Here is a 16,894-nt window from a genome sequence, read left to right as displayed (position 1 = left end):
TTTCTCTTCTTAAGTGCATATCAAGGGAAGTGCTTGTGGGACTACTACTCATAGGAAAAGGCACTGTTTAATGGCATAACAGAATCAGTTTATGGTTCAGGATGAAAATGGAACCAATCCAGAAGAAAATTCTAATTTTAATTTCATTACCTGGAGGTGCTTGTGTCTGGAGGAGAGAACGCAACTGCCCAGGTAGCCACTTGAATACTATAGACAATCTAAGGTCCTTGTCTGGCACCCAGAACATTGATAAAATCCTAAAGACAATGTGATTCAAACAATTTTTTATAATAGCTTTTGGATGCTATGCCCTTGTGGTTCTCAAACTCTTGAGAGTTAACCAAATCAATTGCCTTGTATAGGTTCAGACCTGCCACAGGAGAAATGTACTGTCTTGGTTATAGGCAACTGGTAGGTAATTTTCATGCACTTGCTGCCTTTGCTATATTGACTTTCTATGACTTTTATTTCTCTGGTGAATATGTTTTCTTTTTTTCTTTCTTTTTTTTAACATTTATTTTTGAAAGAGAGAGAGGCAGAGAGACAGAGCTCAAGTGGGGGAGGGGCAGAGAGAGAGAGGGAGACACAGAATCCGAAGCAGGCTCCAGGCTCCAAGCTATCAGCACACAGCCTGATGCAGGGCTCGAACTCAGGAACCATGAGATCATGACCTGAGCTGAAGTCTGACGCTTAACCACCTAAGCCACCCAAGCACCCCATCTTCTTTTGTCCATCCCTAATACACTGCTGGTGGCCATGCCTACTTCTGACAATACATCTGTCTGAACTCACCAAAATATGTCTACTCTCACTTTTGAATTGCCACTTAGAATATGCTCTCATGACATGGTTTTGATAAATAACAGCATAATAAGTACTTATAGTTATCATGAGTATAAAAAGAAATTTCTCAGAATATTATGAGAATAAAATGTAGCTCTTTAATAATTTGTATAAAATTAAATGTTATGTTCAGTAGTATATTTTATTATCCTTGGGATGGTCTACATATTTGGAATTAGTTTACAAATTTCATTCACATATATTCTTCACTTAAACAACTAACTTGGGTTTTCCTTCCACCTTTTTTACTACTTGCCTTTGGCTGGTCTATTGTGTCCTCCTGACTTTTGGTCCTATCATATTTATCAGTTCAACATGGTCTTGAACATGTTTCTCATAACATTCTGAAACTGAATACATTTTAACTACCAATCAAGGATGCCAATCTCTTTTATTTAAACCCACAGATTCTTAGAGATCAGTAGGCATAAGTATTAGTAGCTTTTTAAATTCCATCTTACATTACAAAAGGTAAACATAAGTTTTCCAAGATTTCTCTATAATAAATAATGGACAGTGCAATAATTTGCTCTAAGAAATAGGGGAACTACTGGTCCATTCCTAAAATAGATCAATAACCTATATTTATTACTTAATGTCAAAGGGGCTATTCCTGTTGAATACTGGCTTTTGGTTTTTGTTGTGTTTTTCTGGACAGCCATATGGAATTTGAATTATTTTTAACCAGCTATTATCTCAAAGGAATAGCAATTACTGTATTTAAAAAATGAATAAAGTCTATTATTATTTATTGAGTGTGTCTACTAGGCATCCATGCATTGTTTTAGGTGATTGATAGATAAATAGGCAGATATATACATACATGCAGACGCAAGCAGATGGATAGTCTAATGTAATCTTCACAGTAATTTTATTTTTCTTGTTATTACTTTATTTTTATTACTGTTATCATATCATCACTTTTCAAATGAGGAAACAGAAAAATCACATAAGTTTGAGAGATGTGAAATCTAATATGATTTATAGAGAGTAATATGTTTTGAGTCTATAGGACTAGAAAAGAACCAAAATTTGCGATCTTTCCACTATCTCCAACATTTCACATTAGCATTTAACCACTCCTTTTCTAAGGGCGTGGTGGCAACTGTCAGGTGACAACAAATTAAGTCAAAATTGAGGCTACAAGTAAATATGCCTATAGCCACAAATGTCAAGAAATCCATATCTCTAAGCACTATTTGGTATTAGAATGGATTCTTGCCACAAAAAAAAAAAGATATATTTCTGTCTTTAGATTTGAGGAAGTTGGCCACAGAAATGAGGTAGGGAGTTTTATAAGATATATATCTGTTAGTTCTTTTTCTTCAAATACAGTCTAATTAATAAATTTGCAGGTTGAGATGTTTGTAAGTTAATAAGATGTTTGCTGTAATAAAGTTAATTTTTCATCATGTACACATTTTATAAGTATACATTTTAGTATAAATATTGTGATGCCAATATATTACAATTAGGATGTTTTTTTTTTGAAATGTTGGAGGCTTTGAGAATAACTACTTACACTTCTTTCATGTTTTAAACCAATTGAGAAGTAGATACAGTAATGAAGTGAAAATATGAATGATATATCATTTTTATTGCTGTTAAACCTGAATTTAAAAAGCAGCTTGGGCTAAGGTGTAAAATAAATTTATATGTCTCTGAAGGCAAAGGAAATAAAAGCAAAAATGAACTATTGGGACCTCATCAAGATAAAAAACTTCTTCACAGAAAAGGAAGCAATCAACAAAACTAAAAAGCAACTGATGGAATGGGAGAAGATATTTGCAAATGACATATCAGATAAAAGGTTAGTATCCAAAATTTATAAAGAACTTATGAAACTCAACACCTGAAAAACAAATAATCCAGTGAAGAAATGGGCAGAAGATACAAATAGACACTTTTCCAAAGAAGACATCCAGATGGCTACCAGACATATGCAAAGATGCTCAACATCGCTGATCATCAAGGAAATACAAATCAAAACTACAATGAGATACCGCCTCACACCTGTCAGAATGGCTAAAATTAACCAGGAATTCCTGTTGTCAGGAAACAACAGATGTTGGTGAGGATATGGAGAAAGGAGAACCCTGTTACACTGTTGGTGGGAATGCAAACTGGTGCAGCCACTCTGGAAAACAATGTAGAGGTTCTGCAAAAAATTAGAAGTAGAATTATCCTATGACCTCAAAATAGCACTACTGGGAATTTATCCAAGGGACACAGGAGTAATGATTCATAGTGGCACATGAACCCCGATATTTATAGTAGTACTATCAACAATAGCCAAACTATGGAGAGAGCCTAAATGTCCATAAACTGATGAATGGATAAAGAAGCGTGGTATGTTTGTGTGTACACACACACACACACACACACACACACACGTGGCAAAATATAGGACACTCTTAAATACAGAGAAAAAAAGCTGAGGGTTGATGGGGGTGGGGGGTTGAAGGGGTGTGGGAGGTGAGTGATGGGCATTGAGGATGGTACTTGTGGGAATGAGCACTGGGTATTGTATGTAAGTGACAAATCATGGCAATCTACTTCTGAAACCAATACTACGCTATATGTTAGCTAACTTGACAATAAATTATAAATAAATAAATAAATAAATAAATAAATAAATAAATAAATAAATAAAATGCATGTCTACAAGTCTACCCTGTGAGCTTTATGTACTTAACTATTAAACTGCAGGTAGAGCAACTGTTGAAAGTGGGAGAATTAAGGAGACAAAATAAGAGAGAGAGAGAGAGAGAGGGAAGACATGAAGAAGTTGGCCTCTGAATGAGTACTTTCCTTTAATGCCTTAATTTCACAGTAGGATGGTCAGTGAATGTCATGTTTTTCTCTCTTAAGGTGAAATAAGCATGGAAAACACACAGGATTCCTAGAAATATTTTTTCTTTTTTTTCCAAATGTTTTTATTTATTTATTTTGAGAGAGAGAGAGAGAGAGAGAGAGAGAGAGAGAGAGCATGAGCAGGAGATGGGCAGAGAGAAGAATTTCAAGCAGGCTCTGAATTGACTGTGTGGGTCTTGATCCCATGAACTGTGAGATCATGACCTGAGCCAAAATAGAGTCAGATGCTTAACCAGCTGAGCCACCCAGGCACCCCAGCATGCCTATAAATATTATCTCATAACTGCTTCTGCTTGGAGAATGAAATTGCCACTTATGCATAGTAATGTAACAAAGAGAAAATAGTCTTTCCCCAATAAATTTGATGTGAAACTAAAATAGTCCAGATCAGACTTATGGTAAGAGTTGAAATCATAACCTGAGAATAAATAGACTGAGATATATTTAAGATTGATGACCAAATAAACTGAAACAGGCAATGAATAAATTGACCTTCTTAATTACTTGCAATACATAGATATCACAAAGGCTTAACTGAATATGTTTTGTGATTTTTAGAAAGGGTAGTAGAAAGCACTATGTACCTGAGAGGTCAACAGAGCCATAAAAAGCCGGAAACCTGGCAGGAAGGCTTCAGAATGACAAAGAGCAAAACAGATGGAAAGTACTATGGTCCATTAATATAGCAATAGAGATGCTTTCCTAAAATCAGAAATTCATGCACTGACAAAAAGTGATTTTGACCCATACATTTAATGTTAAATAAATACCAATGACCTGTACAAATTACAAATAGAAGAAGCTCATGATGCACAATGATGGAGAGAGATTTTCATAAAGACCAGATGTGTTGATCTCAAGAAATCTAATGGTATGGCATTGCTTTCATTTACTTTAGGTCAGACTTTGTGCTTCAGTTTTGTGGATGCAGAAACTGCCATTGTCAGCTCACCAATTCATCCATTTCTCCATGCTTACTTAAGTTAATAAAAAGAAAGAATTAGGAAAGAAAACATCCAATTGGCTAGTGTAAATGAGAACTTTGGAGATATAAGCCAATGACTATATTCGCCAGCCAATTCATTTTTCCTATGTTAATGTAAAATCACATTATCATCAATAGGTTTGTTGTCTGTTGAGAAAGGAAGAATTAGAGACTTAATATTTAATGGTATTAATTATTGAAATTTCAGGCAATGAAACTGCCTGAAATATGCCTCTCCTCAGGATGGAGGTAGTGTTGTTATGTGGCCTTCAGCAGGATCTGCCATAGAAAACTTACACATAACTGTCAACAGTTTGCCTTCATACATGCAAGACCTACTAATCTATTAGGCGTAATGGGTATAGTGTCAGAGACCCACCATATCTGTGGGGCCAAGAAAAGTTTTCAGATTTCCTTCGAATAAGAAGAAAAAAATAAATTTTTTGGTATAATAAAATGTTTTTTAATGTGTATTTATTTATTTATTTATTTATTTATTTATAGAAAGAGAGAAAGAGACAGAGGGAGAGATAGAATCAGATCTTAAATCAGAGCATGGTGTACCTTTGTTTCTGTAATGTCTCCTCACACTTTAAACAAGCATGCTATTTCCCATAATGTGCTGATTTTGAAATTTAAAACTGAAGGCTATTTTATTATCCTTTCCCTTGTTCCCCTTTTTTTGATCTGAGCTGTTATGTGGAGATTTGTAGTCATTACTCAGAACACTGATAAATTCTTGACTAGACTTATAAATACTTGATTCTCTATGAAAAAGATAAAGAGAATGGTTCTTCTAATTCTAAATCTGAACATAAAGAACTGCTGAATGAATTGGAACTTTAAACTTTCCCTTCTAGAAAAATATCCATTGGCCTACATCATATTAAATCATATGAAAAACTAAAAATAATATATATAGCCTCTATAGTAGGAACTTCTCAAAGATAAAATGGATACACAGTTATAATAGAAGCACTACATAATTAAATTCTTATAACTTGAAATTCTACAAAGGGGGAGATAAGAAAGAAGTCTGTGGAAACCAAACTGGCTGCTTATAAATTCTTATCTTTGGAACATTAAAACAAATAAAAAGAAAAAAGAGGATTTTATGTACCCTCATTGGGAAAATTTAGGACTTAAGACAAATTGCAGAGAAATTTGAATCATGGTCAGAGGAAAGATAATCCCTGAAGGTAACAGACCCTAAAATGGCTGCCAACTCTCCTTGCCAGGTTTGCTTTCCCCACTCAGATACCCTAAACCCTTACATATGGAGAAGCAGAGGCTATGAAAAACAGGTATTCTGTAGGCATTTACTCTTAAAATATTCAGAAAGTCCAACTCATATTTGACTAAGCAATTCTCAAAAAACTAAGACGTAAACCACATTTTCCAGAAGCATTTGCCTAAAGATTGACCTGCCAAATAGTCAGTTAGCTTCAGCCTCCCTTTACTCCCTTTCATTTTGGAGCTATTTTGAGACCTGTTGTTTTTGTTGATATTGTAATATTTTTAATTATTAACAAACACTCTTGTAGAATTTTAGGAATTATTTAATCAATAAATTTAAAAGTGTTTTTTTTTACTTATTTTTGCATTTTAATACAAATGTATCAAATCTACCATATTTTCTGATTTTTTTCTTATACGGGCATTTTTTTCTTTCATCTCTTCAAACTCTTTTGAATATTTTCAGACATTTTACTTCTTTGGCTAAAGATTCTCCAAAGACATTTTATTTCTAGTAATTCACACTTAAGAAACATTTACAGTAGTCTTTAGAAATTTTATCCACTGTATTTATGCCTTTGTTCTTGTTGCTTTGTTCCATTGTGCGTGCCTGTGTTTACTTCATGCATTAAACAAATTAGTACCTGCCAATATTCATTTCTGTTAGTGTTTCCTTAGGTATTGATATTCTGACAGGAAAAAGAAAAAGGGAATTGGATGAGTCAGAATGCTATTGAACTCCATTAAATCTTATTTTTCGAGATAATTTTTTAAATGTAAATGTGAAACAAAAGGACAATTGAACTTTGGAATCACCATTATGGCTAAAATGTCACTGTTGTTTAAAAGCAAGTCGTGATTGTCCACTTTGGATAGTCAACGATTAGTTGATTATTAAGCAAAATCATATATCGCACACTATTTAAGAATTGTAAATTAGCAGGGATTCCTCACTCAGTAGTGCACAAATGTTGGCTGTAATTAATTTTTTTTTCAGTGATTAGTTGTACAAATAGACTTAGCTATAGACTTAAGTTAAAATCCCAACCCAACCACATTACAAGGATTAACTTGATCCACCCCACCCACCCCAACTCTCTAATTTGTCTTCAGACTCTCCAGGGATTCTATTATATGTAAAACGTGCAACTATTGACCTTACTACAGGGGGTTGACCAGATATTCAGTGTGCTACCAGACTTGTTCCCATAAAAGCCACAACTTTTAATATAGCTAATCTCCTTAAGGCTAGCAGACCAAATTTTTCTATTTGATACTATGGCATTTTGACAGTAAATGAGATAAAAGATAATTTTCTGGGTCAGGCCACCTAAATGTGAGTTGCATGTTTGGATGAGCCAGTTATACAAAGAGGATTCTCAGAGACTATCACTAAGAAAAGTCATGTCAGGCAACAGGGACATGGGGGAGAATACGGGTTTCAGTTCCCAGTCAACAGAAGCTGGGAAATAGGACATTTTTAGAAACTAGATGGGAAGCACAAATATAAATAAAGCAGGAGAACCCATCCTGGAGAATACACCTAGTTGAGCCAGTCTGATACAAATCCAATAGCATTTTACTGCTAGAAAGCTTTATAAATTCAGAGTATTTGGCACACACCCTATAGATAAGTTTTGACTCTAACGTTTTGTGTGAACTATGCAATGTTTTCCTCAGGGAAATGTACAAAATGAAGTGAGAACAATGTGAGGCCTTTACCTTATTACATAACATGCCAACCTGTATCTTAACTGCATTTAGCCTTTTCTACAATGGCAAGAAATATAGCTCTTTTTCCAAACCACCTGATTCTCCTCAATAGCCATAGCCAATCTTGCCCAAAATTTCCAGACCAAAAGTTATTTTTTAAAAATGCATAAGAGGGAAATATGGATATATAGCTTTAAAATTTCAGAGTAGTGTTCTACTAAGAGCTTGTCAAAAGTGTGAAGCTTGAAGCTATGAAAAAAAGAAAAGGTATGAAGATTTGGTCATTTTGAAACTGGGGTAGCAAAGATTCAATAGAACTATTGCTAGGGATAGATGATAATAAGAAGTTTATAATTCAATCAACCACAATCTATTTTCAAATTGTCTAATATCTGCCAGTCATTTAGCCATGCTTTAGGTGTTGATTATATAGTAAAGGATAAAACCTATGGTAAAGAGAATACATACTTTCCAAATATAATTCTTTACATCTTTGTTAATAAAGATACCAGTTTTCAGTTACAAAAGGGTATAGCAAACAGAGGCCTAAATATATGAAGAGTGGGAAACTGGGTGGCTTAGTGGGTTAAGCTGACTGCAGCCCAGGTCATGATCTCACAGTCCATGAGTTCCAGCCCCATGTCCGGCTCTGTAGTGACCGCTCAGAGCCTGGAACCTCCTTCAGATTCTGTGTCTCCCTCTCTCTCTGCCCCTCCCCCACTCACACTCTGTCTCTGTCTCTCAAAAATGAATGCATGTTATTTTTTTTTAATATATGAAGAGTGGATGAAGAAGGGATTAACAAAGTTAAAGTCTGGGGGCTCAGGCAAATTACAACCCAGAACTTGCTAGCAATTTAAAAATGAGAAAGGTATCAAAACAATACCATTCTAACTTATAATTAAGGGAAGGAAACTATATTCGAAAAATATATAGATCAATAACTTCAACTTCACTAACTGAACAAATATTTAGATATTATTGAGCAAGATATCCCAGGAACTTGTGGAGTTTACCATTTAGTGGGGACATTATTATGTCCAAACATCAATTAGACATTAAGGTGAATACTATGATGACAGGATGTGCAGTGTATACATAAGGTTAAAAAAGAAACATGCCTACATCTCCTAGAAACTGCAAAGAAAGTGTATTTAGTTAAGCTGGCAGTAACAGAATATTAAACTAAACATGGCATAAACATCAGAACATTTATCACATAATTTAAAAAGAATCCCTGGTGGTTCAACAATGTTACTTGTACTTATGTTCCTTCCATCGATCTGCTTGTTCAACCATGTCTCCCTTTGTAGTCAAAAGATGGCCCACACCTAAAATCCCTCATTGACAAAAGCATTGACAAAAAGCATTGACTGGCATTGGGCCAGTCATGACCTATTTCTTTGTATTAGGGAATAGTCTACTCCTTGAGTCTTTCACTGCCTAAAATCCAGACAGAATACAGTACCTGTTAGCCAGCAAGAGAAAGGAAGTGTTGTTATGTGGCCTTCAGCAGGATCTGCCATAGAAAACTTACACATAACTGTCAACATTTTGCCTTCATACATGTAAGACCTACTAATTTATTAGGCATAATGGCTATAGTGCCAGAGATCCACCATATCTTTGGGGCCAAGAAAAGTTTTCCTTCAAATAAGAAGAAAAAATAAATTTCTGTGTATAATAAAATGTTTTTTAATGTGTGTTTATTTACTTAGAGAAACAGAGAAAGAGAGACAGAGAGAGAGGGAGAGAGAGAACCCCAAGCAGGCTCCTCGCTATCATCCCAGAGCCCGATGTGAGGCTCAGTCTCACAATCCACGAGATCATGACCTGAGTAGAAATCAAGAGTTGGGCACTTAACCGACAGAGGCACCCAGGCACTTGAAAATGTTTTAATATGTAATATCAACATATTTGTCTTTATACCAATGTAAATGTGGATCATAAATTTTAGCATTTTTCTATAGAGGAAGGGGCTCATGGAAATCATAACAGTTCTGGTTGCATGCCAGGTACTCAAAGACAGAAAGTGCATTCAAGGTGAAGGGAATGGCACATTCATTCTTCATGGGAAAGGTGAGTCATCCCATTTCAGAGGAATGGATATCCATACTCTCAAAGTCTTAAATGGTACTAGAATCGTTATGTGCATGAGCAGACATCTGCAGTGGGGATACTCTGATTAATGTATTCCAAGTCAATTTACAATTAAGCTGGACATAATAAACAGATTTTCCCAGGGGTGCAAATGAATATAATGTAGCAACATAATTTTAACAGTTTTTTCTTCCCATTTTTCAAAATGGTAGATCAATATTTCCAAAAGAAGGATGTGCCTTCCTTATGCCCCAGTGTTCCATAAACACTGTGCCATATACAATGTGCACACCAGACACACAAATATTTTTACTTCTTGACATCCTTTTCAAAGCGGTACATTTGATAAGTGGCTATCTGTATTTTTATTGTCAAAGTCCCTTATTTGCCAGCTGGTAGGAAAGAAAGAGGCAAAGGTTGATTTGCTTTTCCCCAGGAACAAATCTGTCCTAACACTGCTGTTCCACTACAGTAACCTGTAGGACTGGGGATGCCAGTCCTCCTCCCATAGGGTACTTCCTGCTCAAATACACACATAACAGATTTTCTTCTAGATGAACTGGACATCAGAGTGGCATTCAAGCTTTATGTCAGAAAAGAACTTAAGTCACAAAAACTTGCCTAGATATTTCCAACAGAGTACTTTAAGAAGCTTCTTATATCTGCACACATCAAGGCTTTCTGGCCTTTGTAGACATAAGAGTCTTATTTTAGAGAGCAAAACTGCAAAGCTTAGTGATCAAAGCACCAGAATTTTTCTGGCAGAAATAAATGTGGTTCAAACATTAGTAAATATGTATGCTGTAATGAAAATATCTTTTTATAATGTACTTTCCCACTCTCAGTTGTGAATTTTCATGGGAATTATTTCCAAAGACAAGCTGCAGGGAAAACATCAATTAATCTGCTGAATGAATTTTTGAATCCATTCTCAATGCTGAGACCCCCTCCTGGTGCTTGGTAATTACCCCAATATTTTCTGCACGCTTGTTTAAACGGCTTCCTCTTGGGTTTCCTGTGAAGAAGGCCTTTCTCTCTGCTGATGTGAAAGGCAGCGTGCCTTATCGCTCTGCCTCATTCCATCTGCAGTTCGTAGGGGGTCCCGCTAATCACTGTCATTGGAACATTGGATGAGCAGTCTGGGGACATAGATAGATGTGACACCAAAGGAGACCAGGGACTTTCCAACAGAGTGCTCATCTCCGTAAATACATCATGCCCTCCCAGATTCAAAGCAAGAGATGGACTCCTTTAAAGCAAAGGCCTGCACCTTAATTATACAAATACAGTGATCAAAGTTTATTATCACTCTTTTAAAAGGCCAGGGATTTATGAGAATGGTGTTTTGTTACCTTTGACAGAAAATATTTGGTCCTCGTGAAGAGCAAAAGTAGCAGAGAAAAATACAATAGAGGAGGAAATAAAGTAAGAAGAAAGGGAAATGGTTTTAAACAAAAATGCTATTTATAGAGAAATATAATTCGTAAGCAATTGATGCAAAAGATAAAAGTTGTTCAGTGTTGGATTGTGAAAGAACTTCAAAGTGTATTCAAATGTCACTTTGATTTTTTCTTACATCTTTAAGTTTCAAAGATAAATGTGATCCACAATTTATCCACATGTGATTTATCTATAAATAGGAAATAAAGCAGAGTTATTTTTTTTTCATATAAAAGAATCTTCAGATTGGAAATATTTATCCTTTATTTTTCTTAAATAAAGCTGATTTTCATGCTTTTGGAGACTCTGACATGTGTGACTAGCATTTTTAAAATAACTCAGAGGTTCCTCAAAACTGTCTATGAAGTATCTAAACACAGGCTATTTTACTTTACTGGCTATGTAATAAGTGAATGTGTAGAAAATTTTTCAGATATAATTTAAAGAATATGAGCAATAAGATTTTTTTTGATGGAGGAGTATCTGAACAAAAGAAAATTAAATAAAAGTTTAACGGAAAACAACTCATTCCTTTTAGTCCCAGGATATAAAATTTCAGTTCAATTAATTTATCTCCGAACTGAGTCCCAATATTAGAAAAATTTGACATAGCATCTCATTTATAATGACAGTGATTTCTAGGACATAAACTTAGCATATCACAGGCACAATCATTGTACTTGCTAACACCCAAATAAAGTATTTAGAAAACCTCTATATTTAGAGTACTCAGAAAAATATTTAGAAAACCTCTATCCATTGTATTTCAATGCACTATATATACAACATAATTCAAAATTTTACCCATAAAATGAAAGAGCCAGTCATAATGATATAGTAGGGTATAAAAACCCAGAACAATCCTTGGTTAAGATTCAAAGGTCTATATTTATCTCTAATTTGTCTCTTCTTGTTTTCACTGCTAATCAGGAATTATTTCCACCACTTCACCAAAATGTCCCTATGCTTTTAGGTTGCTCCCTGTTGCTAAAATCCAATGATCAATCCCCAATTCTATTCTTGGTTGATCTATTAGTGGCATCTGTCATGGATTCTCAGACCCTTCATTTTGAATATTTGTTTCCTGGACTCCAGTGTACCATTCTCTCATGATCTTCACCCCACATCACTGACCGATTCTGACTTATTCTGATTTTGTTGGTTTATCCACATTCCACTGATTTCTAATCATTTTAAACATCCTACTGCTTAATCTTCCAATATTTCCTCTCTAAATGGATCCCCTTAGAGATCTCATTCAGTCTCATAGTTTGAAATACCATCTATATGCCTTTGACTCTGAAATTGAGATTTTCATCCAGCATATCTACCTGTACTCCCTAGTAATATCCAACTTTATACGTTAAACATCCCAAACTTAACACACTCAAAACATATCTGATCTTTCCCCAGGTAGGCTCCCCCTGAAGTTTCCTAAACTCAATAAGTGGAAAATCCATTTTATCATTGCTGAAATTAAAAAAAAAAAAAGTTGGGATTCATCTAACTCCTGTTTTTTTAACTCTCCACACTTGACATATCAGCAATGTTTTAGCACAAGAACAAGAATTATCTTTTTATAACTCAAGGCTGATCATGTAACTCTTCTACTCTTAAACTGTCAATGGCATCCCATGTTGCTCAACTGTAAAAAAAAAAAAAAAACAAACATGACACTCCAGTGGGCTACAAGATGACGTTTATATTATCTCTGAATTTTTCATCTCTTACTTTTTCATTTGCTCATTAAATATCACTTTACATTATTGTTGTTCCTAGATGTGGCACAACATTGTCTCATTTTTGCTTTCCTGATCCTTCTGTCTTGAAAGCTCATCCTTGACATTTCTGCTTGGGTTATTCCATTACTTGTGCTCATATATTAACTATGTTCTTGTTAGTGGCTATGTGTGACCTTGGATGAACTTTCTTAACTTTCTGGTATGCATTTTTTCCATCTGTGTAATATTGATAAAACTTATTTTACAGAGACATTGTAAGATTTAAATGAGATGGTACAACAGTATTAATAAAACTGTATGAATGATACACATCTCAGCCCACTACAAAATATGCTATTATAGGGGTGCCTGGGTGACTCAGTCAGTTAAGCTCCAACTTTGGCTCAGGTCATGATCTCATGGTTTGGTTGGGGAGTTTGAGTACCGAGTCAGGCTCTGTGCTGACAGCTCAGAGCCTGGATCCTGCTTGGGATTCTGTGTCTCCCTCTCTCTCCGCTCCTTCCCCACTTGTGCTCTGTCTCTCTGTCTCTCAAAAATAAATAAACAAACAAAAAAAGAAAATATGCTATTAGAGATATATAACAGCAGAGTCTATAAAAGCTTAAATTATGCTAAGATAAAATTCATACCAGCATCTTTCCACTTCTTAAAACAAAATGACAGATTTAACCAGTCTGTCTAGAAATCAAGCAGGAAAGATTAGTAACAATTAGGCAATTAGTCAAAGTATCTTACCAAATTAGAAAAAATCCATCTTACAGGTAAAAACAAAGTGAAGAGACCCTAAAGAGGATCTTATTCAAGGTGAGGTGTCAGACAACTCCAGTGCTATAGTACTGTATTAGCTCAAAATAAAACTTTTTAGAATGTTTCAGAACCAGTGCTGTCTCCAGTGACATCACATACCTGAGCAGTCACATTTGATAAACAGTAGTGTAGTTGATGCCATGGACTTTGGTGCTTGATTATTTGAACTCAAATCAACAGTCTTCTACTGATTAGTAGATAAGTATAGCGTGGATCCATAATGGGCTATTCAATCCCTTTGCTTACCTACCTTGTCTTTTCCTGACATTCAGCTTTGAAAATTGGTAAAAATAAGACTACATACTGTATTTGTGAGAATTAAATAATCAGTGATATCAAAACTTAGATAAGCCCCTGATTCATAGTAAGTGGTTAACAAATTTTAGTTACTAGTAACATTAACCCAAAAGCAAAATTTTTGTAGAGCCTTGCATGGGTAATCAAATAGCCCTAAGGCACTGCATAGGTAGAATCTAATGTAAACATATGACATCTCTCAGAGTTAGATGTTTCTACCTACAAGTGTTTTGTATGGCCCATGTAATTCCAATGTAATGAAATCACTGTTGGGAAGATAAGAAGCTGCTATGCTGCAGGTCAGCAATCTCCCTTCAGTCTCCCTACAGCCTCCATTTCTCAAGGATAGACCAACAGTAAATTGAAGTTAAAAGTTGAGCTCATTGCTTTGAGTGACTTAGTCCTAGATGCAGATCTGAGCTAAATCCCATTGTTGGGAGAGGAGGGGTGGTGGGCAAGAAATGACAAAGAACCTGTGTTAGTTTTGGAGTGCAAACTAACCTGTGTTAGTTTTGGAGTGCAATGTAGATACAATTAAAATTATATTTTAGACCCTTGGAAAACTTAGATCTTTTTAAGTATTATAGCTTTCTAATGTGGCACTTAACTCAATCTGCTCCAGATTTTTGTCCTAATAATTTCTCAGGGATAGTTTTTTTTTTTTTTTTTCCATGAGCCTATTTCACCGGAAACCAATCAAAATGATATATTTTAGTCTGGACCAAACTATGGGGACAATGTATAAATCAGCTGAGTCCTGTAGTCAGTGTTTCTCGTTTGCAACTGACTTTGGATAAAAGGAGAAAAGGGACATCTGTGAGTACAAGAGGAATTTTTTTTTTTATTTTTTTTTTATTTATTTATTTATTTTTTTTTTTATGAAATTTATTGACAAATTGGTTTCCATACAACACCCAGTGCTCATCCCAAAAGGTGCCCTCCTCAATACCCATCACCCACCCTCTCCTCCCTCCCACCCCCCATCAACCCTCAGTTTGTTCTCAGTTTTTAAGTCTCTTATGCTTTGGCTCTCTCCCATTCTAACCTCTTTTTTTTTTTTTTCCTTCCCCTCCCCCATGGGTTCCTGTGAAGTTTCTCAGGATCCACATAAGAGTGAAACCATATGGTATCTGTCTTTCTCTGTATGGCTTATTTCACTTAGCATCACACTCTCCAGTTCCATCCACGTTGCTACGAAAGGCCATATTTCATTTTTCCTCATTGCCACGTAATATTCCATTGTGTATATAAACCACAATTTCTTTATCCATTCATCAGTTGATGGACATTTAGGCTCTTTCCATAATTTGGCTATTGTTGAGAGTGCTGCTATGAACATTGGGGTACACGTGGCCCTATGCATCAGCGCTCCTGTATCCCTTGGATAAATTCCTAGCAGTGCTATTGCTGGGTCATAGGGTAGGTCTATTTTTAATTTTCTGAGGAACCTCCACACTGCTTTCCAGAGCGGCTGCACCAATTTGCATTCCCACCAACAGTGCAAGAGGGTTCCCGTTTCTCCACATCCTCTCCAGCATCTATAGTCTCCGGATTTGTTCATTTTGGCCACTCTGACTGGCGTGAGGTGATACCTGAGTGTGGTTTTGATTTGTATTTCCCTGATAAGGAGCGACGCTGAACATCTTTTCATGTGCCTGTTGGCCATCCGGATGTCTTCTTTAGAGAAGTGTCTATTCATGTTTTCTGCCCATTTCTTCACTGGGTTATTTGTTTTTAGGGTGTGGAGTTTGGTGAGCTCTTTATAGATTTTGGATACTAGCCCTTTGTCCGATATGTCATTTGCGAATATCTTTTCCCATTCCGTTGGTTGCCTTTTAGTTTTGTTGGTTGTTTCCTTGGCTGTGCAGAAGCTTTTTATCTTCATAAGGTCCCAGTAATTCACTTTTGCTTTTAATTCCCTTGCCTTTGGGGATGTGTCCAGTAAGAGATTGCTACGGCTGAGGTCAGAGAGGTCTTTTCCTGCTTTCTCCTCTAAGGTTTTGATGGTTTCCTGTCTCACATTTAGGTCCTTTATCCATTTTGAGTTTATTTTTGTGAATGGTGTGAGAAAGTGGTCTAGTTTCAACCTTCTGCATGTTGCTGTCCAGTTCTCCCAGCACCATTTGTTAAAGAGGCTGTCTTTTTTCCATTGGATGTTCTTTCCTGCTTTGTCAAAGATGAGTTGGCCATACGTTTGTGGGTCTAGTTCTGGGGTTTCTATTCTATTCCATTGGTCTATGTGTCTGTTTTGGTGCCAATACCATGCTGTCTTGATGATGACAGCTTTGTAGTAGAGGCTGAAGTCTGGGATTGTGATGCCTCCTGCTTTGGTCTTCTTCTTCAAAATTCCTTTGGCTATTCGGGGCCTTTTGTGGTTCCATATGAATTTTAGGATTGCTTGTTCTAGTTTCAAGAAGAATGCTGGTGCAATTTTGATTGGGATTGCATTGAATGTGTAGATAGCTTTGGGTAGTATTGACATTTTGACAATATTTATTTTTCCAATCCATGAGCAGGGAATGTCTTTCCATTTCTTTAAATCTTCTTCAATTTCCTTCATAAGCTTTCTATAATTTTCAGCATACAGATCCTTTACATCTTTGGTTAGATTTATTCCTAGGTATTTTATGCTTCTTGGTGCAATTGTGAATGGGATCAGTTTCTTTATTTGTCTTTCTGTTGCTTCATTGTTAGTGTATAAGAATGCAACTGATTTCTGTACATTGATTTTGTATCCTGCAACTTTGCTGAATTCCTGTATCAGTTCTAGCAGACTTTTGGTGGAGTCTATCGGATTTTCCATGTATAATATCATGTCATCTGCAAAAAGCGAAAGCTTGACTTCATCTTTGCCAAT

Source organism: Prionailurus viverrinus, chromosome B1 (assembly GCF_022837055.1).
Source record: "Prionailurus viverrinus isolate Anna chromosome B1, UM_Priviv_1.0, whole genome shotgun sequence".
Lineage (NCBI taxonomy): Eukaryota > Metazoa > Chordata > Mammalia > Carnivora > Felidae > Prionailurus > Prionailurus viverrinus.
The sequence above is the reverse complement of the archived record's forward strand: the minus strand, read 5'-3'. Positions refer to the sequence as shown.